The 14,550-nt window shown below is 39.2% G+C and overlaps 2 long non-coding RNA genes across 2 annotated transcripts; both read left to right on the forward strand.

Annotated features, from left to right (window-relative positions):
• The first annotated feature begins 4,668 nt into the window (after positions 1–4,668).
• Positions 4,669–5,641, forward strand: LOC124338762. The gene is made up of 3 exons (XR_006917995.1): positions 4,669–4,765; positions 4,827–4,934; positions 4,995–5,641. It is a non-coding gene; the product is annotated as an uncharacterized LOC124338762 (long non-coding RNA).
• A 6,424-nt stretch (positions 5,642–12,065) lies between these two features.
• Positions 12,066–12,670, forward strand: LOC124342569. The gene is made up of 3 exons (XR_006918913.1): positions 12,066–12,114; positions 12,196–12,304; positions 12,370–12,670. It is a non-coding gene; the product is annotated as an uncharacterized LOC124342569 (long non-coding RNA).
• Positions 12,671–14,550: the final 1,880 nt, after the last annotated feature.

A 14,550-nucleotide genomic window follows, 5' to 3' on the forward strand; every position in this document is an offset into this window, starting at 1 on the left:
CCGATCGCCATCTGTAGCCGACCAGCAACCTATCGGTTAAGTATTGGTCCTATTATAACAACCTATCGGCGTGCCTCAACGATCAAATCCTTAGCCGACGGGCAATACATTGTTGCAATATCATACGTCCCCTTTTTTAGTTAAAGTTGGCACTTTCACTTTTTGATTAAATGAATGATATTAAGAGAAGAGATAGGCATTGATAGAGACGATTGTACATGCAAAGAAAAAATGAAATTGTTCTATTTAGTGTATCGCGTGGGACGTTTAGTCTGGCGTGTTATGATTGTCTCGGCGTATTGTTTGAGATTCTCTTTGATTTTCCGCGCTTACGGCGGGTTGTTTCAGCTGTTCCGTTCGACACGGATTGATTTTCTTCCAGTGGAGTTGGGGCCGGCTGGACAGATGGCCCCTGAAACGGATTGCCTGGCATAACCGGCACTTTCTTTCGCAGCATTCGTCGATTGCGGAAAAGACGACCGGCTGGTGTATTTACGATATAATCCTGGTTTGGGCCCACCTCAACGACGACTGCTGTAGTAGCCCAGCATTTAACAAACAATCTCCCACTCAACCGCACCGAAATACCCCCTTTTTTTACGAAGGTCGTTTTCGGATTGTAATCCGTAAAAGAACTCTAAAAATCAAGACTAGGTCTATTCTGCTCAGAAAAGCAAGGCAATTCAAACGGAATAAAGTCCGGATTTTCATCTTGTTTCGTTCCCGAGATAATCGGGATTGAAAATCACGAAATATCACGAAAACCCAAAGTCTCTCCTTCCGACTACATCGCTTTTAGCCGTATATTCGGCTTCTACAAAAAAACTAATTGATACAAAATGTAGCCCTTTTATCTCTTTTTCATAATACAAAAGGATTTTTGATAATTCGCTGAGATGTCTGAGATATCATGATTTTCGTGATACCCCCATTTCGACACATTTTTCAGGCATTTTATTCGGCGTTGTCGATTGCCGTATATATGACTTTGCCCCCACTCTTTCGCTTTTTCCATTGTTTCCTATGTATCAAAACCCATCTGTATCGATATACAAGGCCTTGACACATGGGAAACGGGGAAAAGCGAAGGAGTGGACAGAAAAGGGGGCGAAAAGCACATATACGGCAATCGGCAACGCCGAATAAAATGCCTGAAAAATGTGTCGAAATGAACGTCAAATGAAAACAAGAAGAAATAAATGAACGAAAAATCGTCAGGCTTTAAACTGGTAACGCTGCATCTTGAGTAGAAGGCAGAGAATACGAGGGTTGTCAAGTTTATCGAGGCTGTGGTTATTCAGGATCGGTACTAACGGCTTGTTATCTGGGATGAGCTCAAACGTTGGTGAGTTTTAGATAAATTCCCGACACTTCTCTAATCGCGCTCCTAATGCATCGCCCACATTGCTCCTAAACACTCCAATTCGATCATCGCATAGCGCGATTCAGTTTCGGATAAATACTTGGAGCCTGCTTGGAGCATTCGCCAGCTCCCCTCGGTGTCTCTTTTCATCAAGATGAAACCAAGGCCGATAAGTCAAGATGCGTCGACGTGTAGAGCTGTCGGTCAATTCTGGTCATAAAAGGCTAGGTCAAGCGTTTCAGACAGGGCATTTTTGGCTTTCAGGAACGCGTTTTCATGAGTTTTCGTCCACTCCTACAATTTTCCTTCTTTCAGAAGGATTGTACAGTGGCTTCAGCGACTTGCGACTTTGGTAGAAAAAATTCCAGCCTGTTTACATAAACCATGAAATGCTCTTACGTCTGTGATGTTTTTTGGCAGCGGGAACTCGCGGATTTGTTTAGTTAGATCCGAATTGGGCTTGAAACCTTGGGAGCTCACGATGTAGCCCCTGAATCTCGCTGTTGGCTGGGCAAATACAATTTTTGTAAAGATTGATTGTGATGTTGTGGTCGGTCTCTCGTTGGAAAAAAGTGGGCGCCAGCTCGATATGCTCCTCGTAGGTTGCAGAAAAACCATCTCGTCTTCGACGATTTGGCGGCAGTTTGGGATATCATCAAAGACTTCAGAGACGCGACGGCTGTAGTCATCTCCTGCGGGTGGGATACCAAACGAAAGGCACCGATATTGATACCGGCCAAACGGAGTTGAAAACGTTGTCAAGGCTTCCGATTCTTCTTCCGGTCGCACTTGGTGGTAAACTTTTAGGGCGTCAGTTACTGTGAACAAATTAATACTTGGCAGAATCGTTCTCATTGCCTGAAAGGGTGTGGCCGTATCGAATTTCGGCCGGATGATGTTTTGATTTAAGATTGTGAATTCCACAAATACTCTTATGCCACCATCTTTCTTCGTGGCCAGCACCATCGAATGGACCCATGCTGTTGGTCTCGTTACTCTTTGGATTATATCGGATTATGCTTTTCGAGGAGGTCCAGCTCCTGTTTTAATCTTGGCATGAGAGGGACTGAGACAGGACGAGATCCGTGGATGGCGGCTGGAATTGCGCCTTCCTTGAGCTCGAAATGGCATGCCGGGCTCGCCACGGGTCGACAGTTCCGTCAAAGATGTGGGGATGGACGACCGTTAACTGGTTTAGGTCTTCTTTCTTCTTCTCTTCCGTCGGGTTGATCCCGACTGTAGTCATAAGATGTGGGAATAACTTGGAGCCAGGATTGTTTCGTGACTCATCTTTTTAGATCGCGTTGATGCTCTCGTGAGGGTAACAAGCTGTTAACATTCCGAATGCCTATTGAATCTGTTTCGATAGCACCGGTTGTTTCAGATCCTGTAATACGTGAAAAGTATTTTGATTGCTTTACTCTTTTTACCCGTAGGCCAATGGATTGTTGCTTCGATCGTTCCAATGCTGATAATGGAGATTCCGGTAGCTGTAATGGCGTTGGTGCCCCTGGGTAAGAGATTGGTGTCTTGAATCTCGTTATGGTACATATCGGCCGAAATGGCGTCAATTTGTGCCCCATTTTCTGGTAAAATTTGAATGAAAATTTCTTTCTTACTGCCACTGGGATGAATTCCTGCTTTAACGAGATCAAATCCTTCTATGCCAGCGATACATGCTGGAGAGTTGGGTTTGAGTGTGATACATCCGGTTTGAAGCGGTTTTTGCTCTTCTTCTAACTGCACATTCTGGCAAAAAGTCCGATTTTTGTGCATTTGCCACATTCCTTTCCATTGTCTGGGCATAGTTGGCGTGAGTGGCGAGTTTCACTGCCACAGTTCCAGAATCCATATTCTGATTTGTTGTCATCTTTAGACTGCTTACCGGGCGGTCTGTACTTTGCCGGCTGTTGAAATTGTGTGCTGGGAGGTTCTTGCGTTTTCCTTTTCTTTGTATGACGATTTGGACAGCGCTTTAATTGCTGCCGCGTAACCTGTATTCAGATTTAATGTTTTTTTTGGAAGCAGGCTCTGCTACGCGTAGGATGTCGATGGCTTGGTTGAGTGTTAGGGTTCCACCTTTCTCGAGGACTTTCCGGCGGATTTCATCAACGTAAACTCCATGGACTACTTGACCAAGGATGCGGTTGACAATTTGCGAAGCAGTCGGTGGCAAATTCGCACTTGCGAGCTAGATTGCGGAGATCGCACAGCCAATTGTCGGCCGCCTCGTTCGCTCGGTGCTTCCTTAAAGCGAATTGTTGGCGCTAGACATGTCGATTTTGTCCTGCATTTTAACGTTCACGCAATTTCTGAATCACAATCTTGTGATACCCATCTGAGCATCTGTTTTCCTTTAAAAAACAAGAAAGTAAAATATTAGTTTTGTAGGCTGGGCGCTCATCAAGTAAAAAGTCGATGTTTGAAAATTGTCCATTGTTGGTGCCAAAGCTCGAACGAATGCTTGTATTTGTCGAGATCAAACCTAGAAGGCGATCCATTCGGCTTGAATGCCTTCGGTGACATAGCTGTCACATGGGTAACTTATTCTTCTTCTTCTAAAGCCACGGGGAATAGTTGGGATAAACCAAAAATATCTGCTAGTGATTTTCTGCCTTTAGTTTTGCGTTTTACCATGAATAATTTACTCGTCGATCGTAGACAGCGTTCAATGCAGCAGTGGATGTAGCTTTGTTAGCTTGACTTTTCAAATGCCCCAATACATACACAACTCCGACCAATTGCTGAGACCAAGAGCACAGAATGACAGCAAGCAGAAAAAATTTGCGGAAAAATGGCGGACGATCAGTCACCTGGGGTCGTTTTTGCTTCGACCCTTACAAAAATGATATACTGGTTTGATAGTTAACAATACTTAAGACCAGATACTTAAGGGTGGTGTAGAATAAGTAACCAACTGCGCCATGTAATGACGTCAATTAGCAAAAAATTTTGAAGTAGACTATGCAGCTATGTATTTCTCAGCGAATAATTCAGACATTGCACTTGAAGGTAACACTGTTCGTTGGAGTACATTGTAAAAATCAGTTGCTAACTTTATACTTAATACCACAGGCAGAATGTCTGTTGGAAGTATGTCGAGGGGATATCACAGTTTGCAGAGTGAATCTAGAATGTCAACAACCACAGAATTTCACGTTGAGCTGCACCAAATGCTCGGAGGTATATAAAACCTTAATATGTTATTAAACCTGTAAAAACATTTACCTGCCTATGTATTTGTATAGATGTAAGTAAACCAAATCAGACTCACATCAGACAGAAATGTAAATCACTGCTATCATCTTGAACCAATAGAATCTCCAACACCTATTTCCAACACTGAAGAAACGCAGAAAGTTGAGGATTTGTTTGTCAACTCATCAGACATAGATCTCTAAGGTAACATTACTGTTGGAGTATATTTTAACAACTATCCTTCAAAATATATTTACTATTACAGGCAGAATTTCTGTTGACAGCCTGTTTAGTGGATATTACAGTTTGCAGTGTGAATCTATATTGTCAACAACCACAGAATGTAATATGGCTCTGCACCACGCCCTTGGAGGTATAATAAAACTTTATATGTTATTCAACCTGTTTTAACAGTTGTTATGTCTTTGTATAGATGCTTGTGAACACAATCATACTTCTTTTAACAACTACTATCGTCATGAACAAATGGAAACTTCTACACCTATTGTTGTCAACAAAGAAACACAGACTGATTACAAGCAATTTCTCTAATCACTTTCAATCAAAGAAACTCAAAACAAACTGTTAGCAAGAAATCACAAGTTAAGTAAAGGAGTTCAACACAATCTTATTACTTGGGCTCAAAAAGATGCAGCGTGTAGTCCTTACTGGAAAGTGATGCCACTTTTGGCAACTAGTCCTGTTCTGAAGTTGAGGAGCTCGCAATTGTCAAAAGTGAATCCGTGGGATGTGACAGCACAGGATTTTAACAGTCCATCACCTATCAAGTGTACATCACCACAGCAGTCTTGGCAAATCAGTTCCACCCCATTATCTGCTAAACGAAAACTGATAGATTCACTCGCTATTGAAACGTCGTCTTACGGTAATGTGAGAAAGAAGAGGAAATGTGCAAGATCTCTTTCATATGAAGAAATCTCTTCAAATAAAGGTGATACATCTTCGTGTGGAAAATCAATGCCGAAAGAAGATTCATCTTGGTATCAATAATTCACGTCAAATGGCATATCAGTACTGCCCTCCCCCTGTCGTTTGTTTACTGTGCGACTGAATTTAAACATAGAAGTTCCAAACGTGCAATACAACTAATGTAATCTGATCCCAAAACTTATCTCGGTGTTGATCGCGATTGGATTTCTGTACTTCTCCTCGTTGGCTCTAAGTTTAAGGTAAAAGGAAACCTAACATGATTGCATGTTGTATAACTAGTATTAAGAAAATTACGTTTGAATGAATCGTTCATGGTACTTGGGCACGAGTTTGGAATATACTACAGTCAAGCCTCGAGATATTTCACACGGTTTTTTCACTTGATCTCAAGTAACTTCAGACAACTAATTGTGTGGCCAAGTGATGAATCGATTCATCGAGCAATGCCCATTGGCTTCCGTAAATCATTCAAAAAAGTAAGTAGGGTTGGAGATTGCCTCGAAATAGCTATACAAAAGCCAGTTCATGCTTTCGACACAAGCATTGACACGGTCAGACTACAAGAAGGCTAACACTATTAAATACTATGTTGTGATTACACTTAATGGTTTATTCTCTTTCTGTTCAGCTGGATATAGTGGAAGAGCAACGGACAAAATGATCGTCTCCCACTGCGGCTTCTTGGACTTGTTAAAGCAAGGCATGGTCATTATGTTTGATGGAGGTTTAAAAAAAAAGTCCAAAGTATGGTGTTGGAAAAAGGATGTGAAGTAGTTCGTCCGCCCAGTGTAAGTGAAGGCAAACAACTCTCTAAAGAACAGGTTCTTAATGGTCGCAAAATTGCTGGCGTCAGAATTCACGTAGAGCAAGGGATCCGTCGCATCCGCGAATTAAAGTTACTTGCCCCACACGCATGTATTCATAGTTCATTGGTTTCATTTGCGGACGATGCTTTTTTCTAGTCTGTGGATTGATTAACATTCAGAGTTGCTTAACTAGATGCTAATTACTTTATCAACGCTTTACTTGTATTCAGAAACTCTCATCTGTTTGTGTTTTTATCTGCTTATGAATAACCGCCTGTAACGTTTTTTACTCTATGCTGTCAATCTGTAAAAATTTTTTCCTTATCGTGGTCTTATCTGTTTTATATTTCCTCGGTATATTTCTGGTTGCGTACGGATACAATACAGAATTCAACATGAACAACAAGTTATTCCAATACAAATTTTCCAATAGTATTTGTCTAAAATTGTTCAGCTTTAACCATAACGGCTCTTATGTAGTTCTCATCATAGTCTACTGGCAAAATTTTTACTTTTCTGTTGTTCTCGAATGTGGGCTCGCAACACAAAAAATACTTTTCTTCCTTCCATATAGATGCATTTGCAGCTGAACTTGGGCCTTGCACTGTGGTTTTATTTTTCTTAAAATATAAAATTTATTGCAGTCATTGTAAGTGATGATTCTATTTACCTGAAGAATCAATGAAATTGAAATAGCTTTTGTAGTTATATATAGTTAGGCACTTGATCTCAACAGTAAAGTTTTCATTGATTCCGTCTGGTTAGGCGCCAAAAATCGGGTGTTTCGGATGAGTAATCAATCCGCAGCATTCAAATGTCATTTTTTGCTTTTTTGATACGATCTGTAGGACTTGGGACTCTAAACGAGTACCTCTGGCCACAGAAGACGTTTCTCTATTTTTTCCCCATGAAGTACTGTTTGTCGACGAGTGACCCATCTACAGTATTGCAGTGAGCGACTGCATACAAGTTTGACGCGGTGATACGTAGGTATCTATTTTATTAGGAGACATTAAATGTTATTGTAGCTGCCATGAAAGTTACAAATAGCCAAGAAAATTTCTATAATAAAGTATTAATTACTTGAACCGTCTCCACAGAGAATTATCTGTTTGATCACTTGTTGACTTAGCGACTTCATTACACAGTTATTCTGTCATGCTAGATTTGCAGAAACGTAAGAAATCAAGAACATTTGTCGACGTCGGATTTCTTTTTTTGAAGTCCCTCGACAGGGAATGGATATTTTTGCCAGTTCCGGAATCACTTTTTCGTTTCCCTTTTTGAATTTCCAATCCATGTGAGCAATTATTTCTTGTAAAAATGAAACGCCATCGGGATCCTTTCTGACATTGATTTTACTTTTCATTTTGTAAATTTTCCTATTCGGTTTTCTTTTCTGGATGGTTTCTGCAGACAACTTATTCTTCTTCTTACATCTATTTTTTCTCCTTTGTTATTTATTGTTATTTATTATTTACTTCAAGATCTTTGACCAAAATGAACTTTATGGTTTTCCCGACGTTTGACAGCTTGGACTTTTTCCAATAACAGGCTTTTTCCGTAGGGGTTTGATCTTCAAAACGACGATGCATCCATCCGAGAAGGGCAAGCTGGTGCTTGCACCTTCCCAGTGCCACAATGCAGCCATAACATTTACATGACGTTATTTCGCCTTTAGAAGAGTCAACTACAATTTCTACTTTGTAACCATTTGAAGTTACTTTATGTTCGGGAGAGACACAAGATAATACAGTGTTTATGTGGCCTTCTCGTTTGAGTTGAACATAATCAATGGCAGACTCACCGTACGATTCCCTGCCACTACGCATAGCTTTGATATTAGAGATTTCAGGTAAAATAAAATTACTGTCCTTGATGGCTATAAAATTGGCAAGGGCAATAATTTTTACTTCTGAAGGTTATCACTATTAGCCTCTTCGTAACCTTCCAGCAATTTGTGAGCCTTGTAAGCCATTCAAATAAACGGAAGAATGAAGAAACACGAGCCATGAAATACATAATAAAATTTAAGATACAGTTTATTGTAATTACATATTATTTTAAAATTTGTCATACCGTAATTCAGGAATTCAAATAGAAACAAACACAAACATTAAAATTATTTTAGACAGATTTAATTGTCTTTAACAGATTAGATTGTCCGAGTTATTGCCAATCTAGTAAAGTGTAATTTTGACCAGTTTCCCACCCAGCCTAGTCGCCATTTTTTATTACCCTCCCTCGCGTTCCTGGCGGATGACAGCCAAAACATACGAGTTCTCTGCACCTCGGGCTTCATATTGCTGGCCACTAGACTATATGAAAGGGCCTACAGTATGTCCCCCGTTGTAAAGTGAAGGCCAGGAAAGCGTAGCTTCGGCTGTTGTGATTTTTGACGCGAATTGATTCGAGTGGGAGCGCTAGTTCAAACCCACTCAAGACCAAAAACAAGAACTTGTCTAATAACAAGTTGAAGATGAATAAATATTCCACGCTGGACTATATAACCATAAACACAACAACCAGATTCCCGTCAAAATTTTAAAAGTAGTAAAACTGTTATTTCACCAATAATATTGTGAGCCAACAAATTTGGGTGCAAAAATATATTGGAAAAATATTTTAAAAAATTATTTTACCAACATCTCAATTGTAGGAATATAATATTTTAGCAATATTTGGGAAATATACTCTGCTAGCTGGGCTGTATCGTCTTGGGAAGATTCGAAATCAGCTGACATCATCTGCTACAAAAACCATGGTTCACTCCCTGGTCATCTCTCATCTGGATTATGCTAATTCTCTTCTCGCGGGTCTGCCGGCCTACAAACTCAATTCTCTTCAAGCAGTCCAGGATTCAGCAGCTCACCTTATCTGCCGCGGCCGGTCAATCTCGACCAAGGACGCAAGGTACCGCTTGCACTGGCTCCCAGTTCAGCAAAGGATTGACTTTAAGATCCTCTTGATGGTCTTTGACTGTCTTACGGGCTCGGCACCACTCTACCTCCAAGAGACAATCAACTTGCACGTTCCGGGCCACACACGACTTCGATCCTCTGCTCGGACACTCACTGTTGATGTTCATAAGGCTTCTAGCAGAAGATTGTCGATGAGGGCGATGCCCAGAGAGGGGAGACGAGGAGTTTACGCAAGACCATTCGCCACAAAGGGAAAGCTGCTGATGAGGTCTTTCGCCAACAGTGCCCCGCACACTTGGAATCGTCTTCAAGCTCTGATTCGCTCCACAACCAACCGCCCAGTTTTCAAGAAACTTATTAAGACTCATCTATTCTCCTTGGCGTTCCCTTCATTTTCTAAATAATGTAAATCGTAGCACACTCTGCCGTCATTTGATCTTTTTTGTGAAAGTGCGGGATACAAATGCAATACATACATACATACATAATATAATGACCAAAGCCATTTTAGTTTTTTGCGGAGGTATCTGAAACAAATGATTCTCTTTATAATCCTTTGGCGACCTCAGAAGAAGAAGAAGAAGATATTTATAATAGTATAATTTAATTTCTCAAACGAAACAACCCAAAAACTCATTGAACTTTATGAGAAAATACTAATAGGACGAAAACTCGTTAGCCCTCCATCTTTCTTGTTCTTCAACACTAACTTGAGCTCCGTGATTTCGTATCTGCTGTTTGCGAGGTACTCGAATGGATAGGTTGCCGAATGCCAAATGGGCTGCGCTTACAAAAAATAATTTGCATTGCATACTCAACTTTGCAGTACCGACGAGATCGTAACTTTGGCTGTGAAGGTTCCATGTATTCTAGAGCATAGTCTCAAGCTGGAAAAAGTAAAAAGAAGTTTGCAATTACAGCATAATCCTAGTTACATCTATATTAGTTGAAGACTGTGACTGATGTTTATGTATATTTTATTGACATTTGTGCCTCTATGAAAGACGACCTCAACACTTGATTTGACTTCATTATCGACTTTGTAAACCTCGTATTGTAAAACTGCTGTTATGAAGTCATGACCAATTTTGAAAAAGTGGTCCTTTGAGTTAAGCTTGTGATCCTACGGTTAAGATAACAAAGTGCCTGCCTAGTAAGCAGGAGATCACGAATTCCAGTCTCGTTGCGACCTGCAAGAAATGTCATCATAATCATCCCGTGTCTCTTTGAAATCAGAAGAAGAATTGATAGAATCGTAAAACAAGTTGTATTTTAGCGCAGAATTCCGTAAAATTTCTAGTTACAATGATGTAGTCTAATTTTGACTGCCTACTAGAAGAAGAACTAAAAAAATCGTTAAAACAATTTCTATTTCAGCGCAGAATACCGTTAAATTGTAGTTATAAAGATTATTTTCTTCGTAGTCTAATTTTGACTGCCAACTCGGGTAACATTCCATAGGAATTTTCCATACTGAAATTTAAACACCGAATCATAATAACTAATTATGCTGCATGGATCTGCTTTTCTTAGTAAGAGACCAGGACTCGTAGTGTCGTTGAAAATCTTTTTGATTTTTTTGTAAATTGTTCTTTGTGCTGTAGAACAGTTGGGAACTTTCAAATAGAAGTAATCAATTGTAAAACTGCTGTTATGACGTCATGACCAATTTTCAAATTGTTGTCTGAAGCATCCTATTTGTGGTCCTATGGCTTAGATGGCTAAGCGCCTGGCTAGTAAGCAGGAGATCACGAGTTCCAGTTTTGTTGGGACCTGCAAGAAATATTATCATAATAATCCAGTGTCTCTTTGAAATCAGAATAAGAAATGATAAAATTGTTAAAACTTGATGGATTTTAGCGCAGAATGCCGTTAAATTGCTAGTTATAAAGATTTTTTTCTTGGTAGTCTAATTTTTTGCTGCCTACTCAGGCAAAATTTTATAAAATTTTTCCATGCTGAAATTTAAAAATCAAATCAAAATAACTAATTGTGCTGCATGGATCTGCTCTTGCTAGTAAGAGACCAGAACTCGTAGTATCGTTGAAAATCTCGTTGATTTTTTTGTAAATTGTTTTTTGTGCTGTGGAACAGTTCGGAACTTTCAAATAGAAGTTATCAATTGTAAAACTGCTGTTATAACGTCATGACCAATTTGCAAATTGTTGTCTAAAGATCCCATGTGTGGTCCTATGGCTTAGATGGCAAAGCGCCTGCCTAGTAAGCAGGAGATCACGAGTTCGATTCTCGTTGGGATCTGTAAGAAATGTCATCTTAAACACATCCCGTGTCTCTTTGAAATCAGAATAAGAACTGATAGAATCGTTAAAATAAGTAATATTTTAGCGCAGAATACCGTTAAATTGCTAGTTCTAATGATTATCCCTGAGGGTGTGTGTGTGTTAATGGGGTGGGGGGAGTGTAAGCTGTTCTGGGCCACACTTCCAGAACCTTTATTCAGATTTCAGAATCAGAATAAATTTATAGAAATCTAAACTACTGCATCGATTTCCTTCAATTTTTTTGTGTAAACTTACAGTAATTTATCTCAGCGGATAGGTAAGTTTCGATTCATTTGGCAATACTAAATTTTTGGCATATTTGATTTTATGCGGAATTAGTCATTAGCTTTTTGTGACTTAGGACAACCATAACATCAATTCGATTGTCTGTTTGTTTTGTTTTTCTTTTCTGATTTACCAGTTACCGAACGTCGTCTTCATGTTGACATGGTTAGCTTGCAATTTGTAATTATTAAAGTAACGCATAATTTCAACATTCTTGTTTCAATTCTTAGGCAAAAGACTATACTATGGATTACCTTCTTCATGATTGTCATTGTAATTGTTTCGCATAGCTAAATGCTTCATGAAGGGTAAATCAACGCAATATCATTTGTTATTTTGAGTTTTCTTACATATTTTGTTTGCCTAACTAATTTTGTTGTGACGCCCAGGAAAATGACCATAAAATGGGTTTGCTTGATTTTCATGGTAGTGCACTAAACCATTTCTGTGAGTCACTCACTGATATCAATACCATATGATGAGTTGTCATCATGTATGGTAAGCAATGAAATAATTTACCATATTTGTAATGCCCTAACGAGAAATTTTATTTTGACTGTAAGGCTAATGATTAGAAGTTAGACATGAATAGGTATCGTCCTCACCTAAATTTGGATGTGCACATGTCTGTTTCAGAAAGAAAGTTAAGGACAGTAGAAGATGAGCACATAAGCTCAGGCATAGCAGTGATTTTATATCTACGTTGATTGCATCTGTTGGAAAAATGGAAAATTTATTTAACATTTGATTTTAACTGAATAGTCGTATGTGTAATATTTTTCAAATGCAATCATTGATGTTGTAAAATCTTTGAGAGTTGACTTGGCATTGTTGTAATCATTGTAAATTTTTTCATTTTCTAACCAACGTTTTAACTCTTCGTATACTCGCTTTTCCGATTGCATAATAGTTAGCACAAAAACAATTTTGTAGCGGTAAGAATCTCTTTTTTCGCGCCTTTTTTTCGGGGGGGGGGGGGAAGGGGGTATAGGGGGTAGATATTTATGGACTTGAGTATTGTTATATCTTGACTTGCCCCGGAAGTATTCGTTCCGTGCTGTCTGTCAAACAGGTTGATTTACTTGGAATTTTGCTAAAAGATGCCACCAAAATCAAAAGAGTGTTTTTCAAGTCCAAAGGATAAAAGGCGGAGTTAAAAACGTCAGCAGCTTAAAGCTACAAATTGCGAACAGAATAACATTATGGATAATCATCTCAGAATTGCTAAACAAAATTTTTCCGCACTACAGATTCAGGTAATTAGTTTAATAGAAAAAAAGTAATCTTAACATGGAAAGGTAGCCAACTGTTTTTTTCTGCCCAACCATAGTGATATTCAAGAACTTTTGATTACATTGTTTTTCACCAGCAATTGGTATTCCTCTCCATTTAGGAAGGTTCTTCCGAAACGACAGATATTGTGGATCAACCAATTGACGATAGTCCTACACCTGATGGATTTGTCGATGTTGAAGTTGAGGTATTTTAAGTTCAAGAACATTGGGAATAATTTCAAATGTTGTATTTAGATTCCTGACATGTTCGAAGTCGAGGTCCTACATTATGCGGATTCATCTGTTCCATCTTTGAAGTTTAATCAAAATGCATCCAGGCCAATTCTTTTAAATTCTTTTACTTTATATTCAAAAGGAACTCCATTTTTTCAACAGCTCAAGCATTTTGAACGAGATCCCAGTATTGCACTTCTTATTATGGCAGTAAATTCAGGCCAAAGTCGATTTGCAAAAGTAAACCTGCTTCATTCTCATACATCTGCTGAAGTCGAAGAACAGACCGTCCATTGCCTAAAATAAGAAATTGAATCCAACCTGAAGCAAAGCGACTTCGGCGTTATTGTTGACCAGTTCCAGGCGGCGTTTGACAAGAACTGCGAGCTGCAAGGTTGTGCAAGCTGTGGAGTCATAGTGTCAATTCTGAAGTAATAGCGGTGTAAATTTAAATAAAAGGTGTTCTACCGGGAAGTAAAAGTAAATATAATGAATAAGGTTTGTATAAAAATAGTAATTGTCTTTTCTGTTTTTAGGTTCATGGCAAATATTACCATCTTCACCCTGAACTGGTGAAAAACAATTTTGCCACGTTATGTGGATCGTGTTACCAACAAATTTGTCGTCCCACACCAATTGTTCCCAATTATTCTATTGCGTCAGGGATAGATTTTGGTAATCCAGAACGTATCGGCCTTCCAACATTAACTCTTATCGAAGAACTACTCCTCGCGCAAAGCCGGCTGTACGTTTCCATCGTCAAGCTTATTGGAAATAAACTATCAGAACGCCAATCAGCAAAGAGAGGACACGTTATTACATTCCCACAACCTGATGGTCCCACAAAGTTAACGGAATTACAGAGAATGAATTCAGAAGAGATGGAAGATTATCCTAGAATCAAAAATCTTTCAGAATTCATCTCAGTTGTATTCGTCGGAACACGTCTTCAATTCGAAGCACTCGTCCAGAGTCGTTTCTCAGATGTAAGAGAACTTCGTGTCAGAGTTGAAATGGTTTATCAATGGCTACATGCACTGAAACACTTGAATCCATTGTATCGAAATGTTAACGTAGTGGAAACAAATGCCATGCACGATGCCTTGAATTTAATTTCGTCGGATTTGTTGAAAAATGTTACACTCGTTGACAACGAAACTGATATAAGAATAGATCGTATACTCACTCCGGAAGGGACAACATATGTTCCAGCTGAAGAAGTTAATCATATTTGTG

The sequence above is a fragment of the Daphnia pulicaria genome, chromosome 1 (assembly GCF_021234035.1).
Source record: "Daphnia pulicaria isolate SC F1-1A chromosome 1, SC_F0-13Bv2, whole genome shotgun sequence".
In the NCBI taxonomy this organism is placed as follows: domain Eukaryota; kingdom Metazoa; phylum Arthropoda; class Branchiopoda; order Diplostraca; family Daphniidae; genus Daphnia; species Daphnia pulicaria.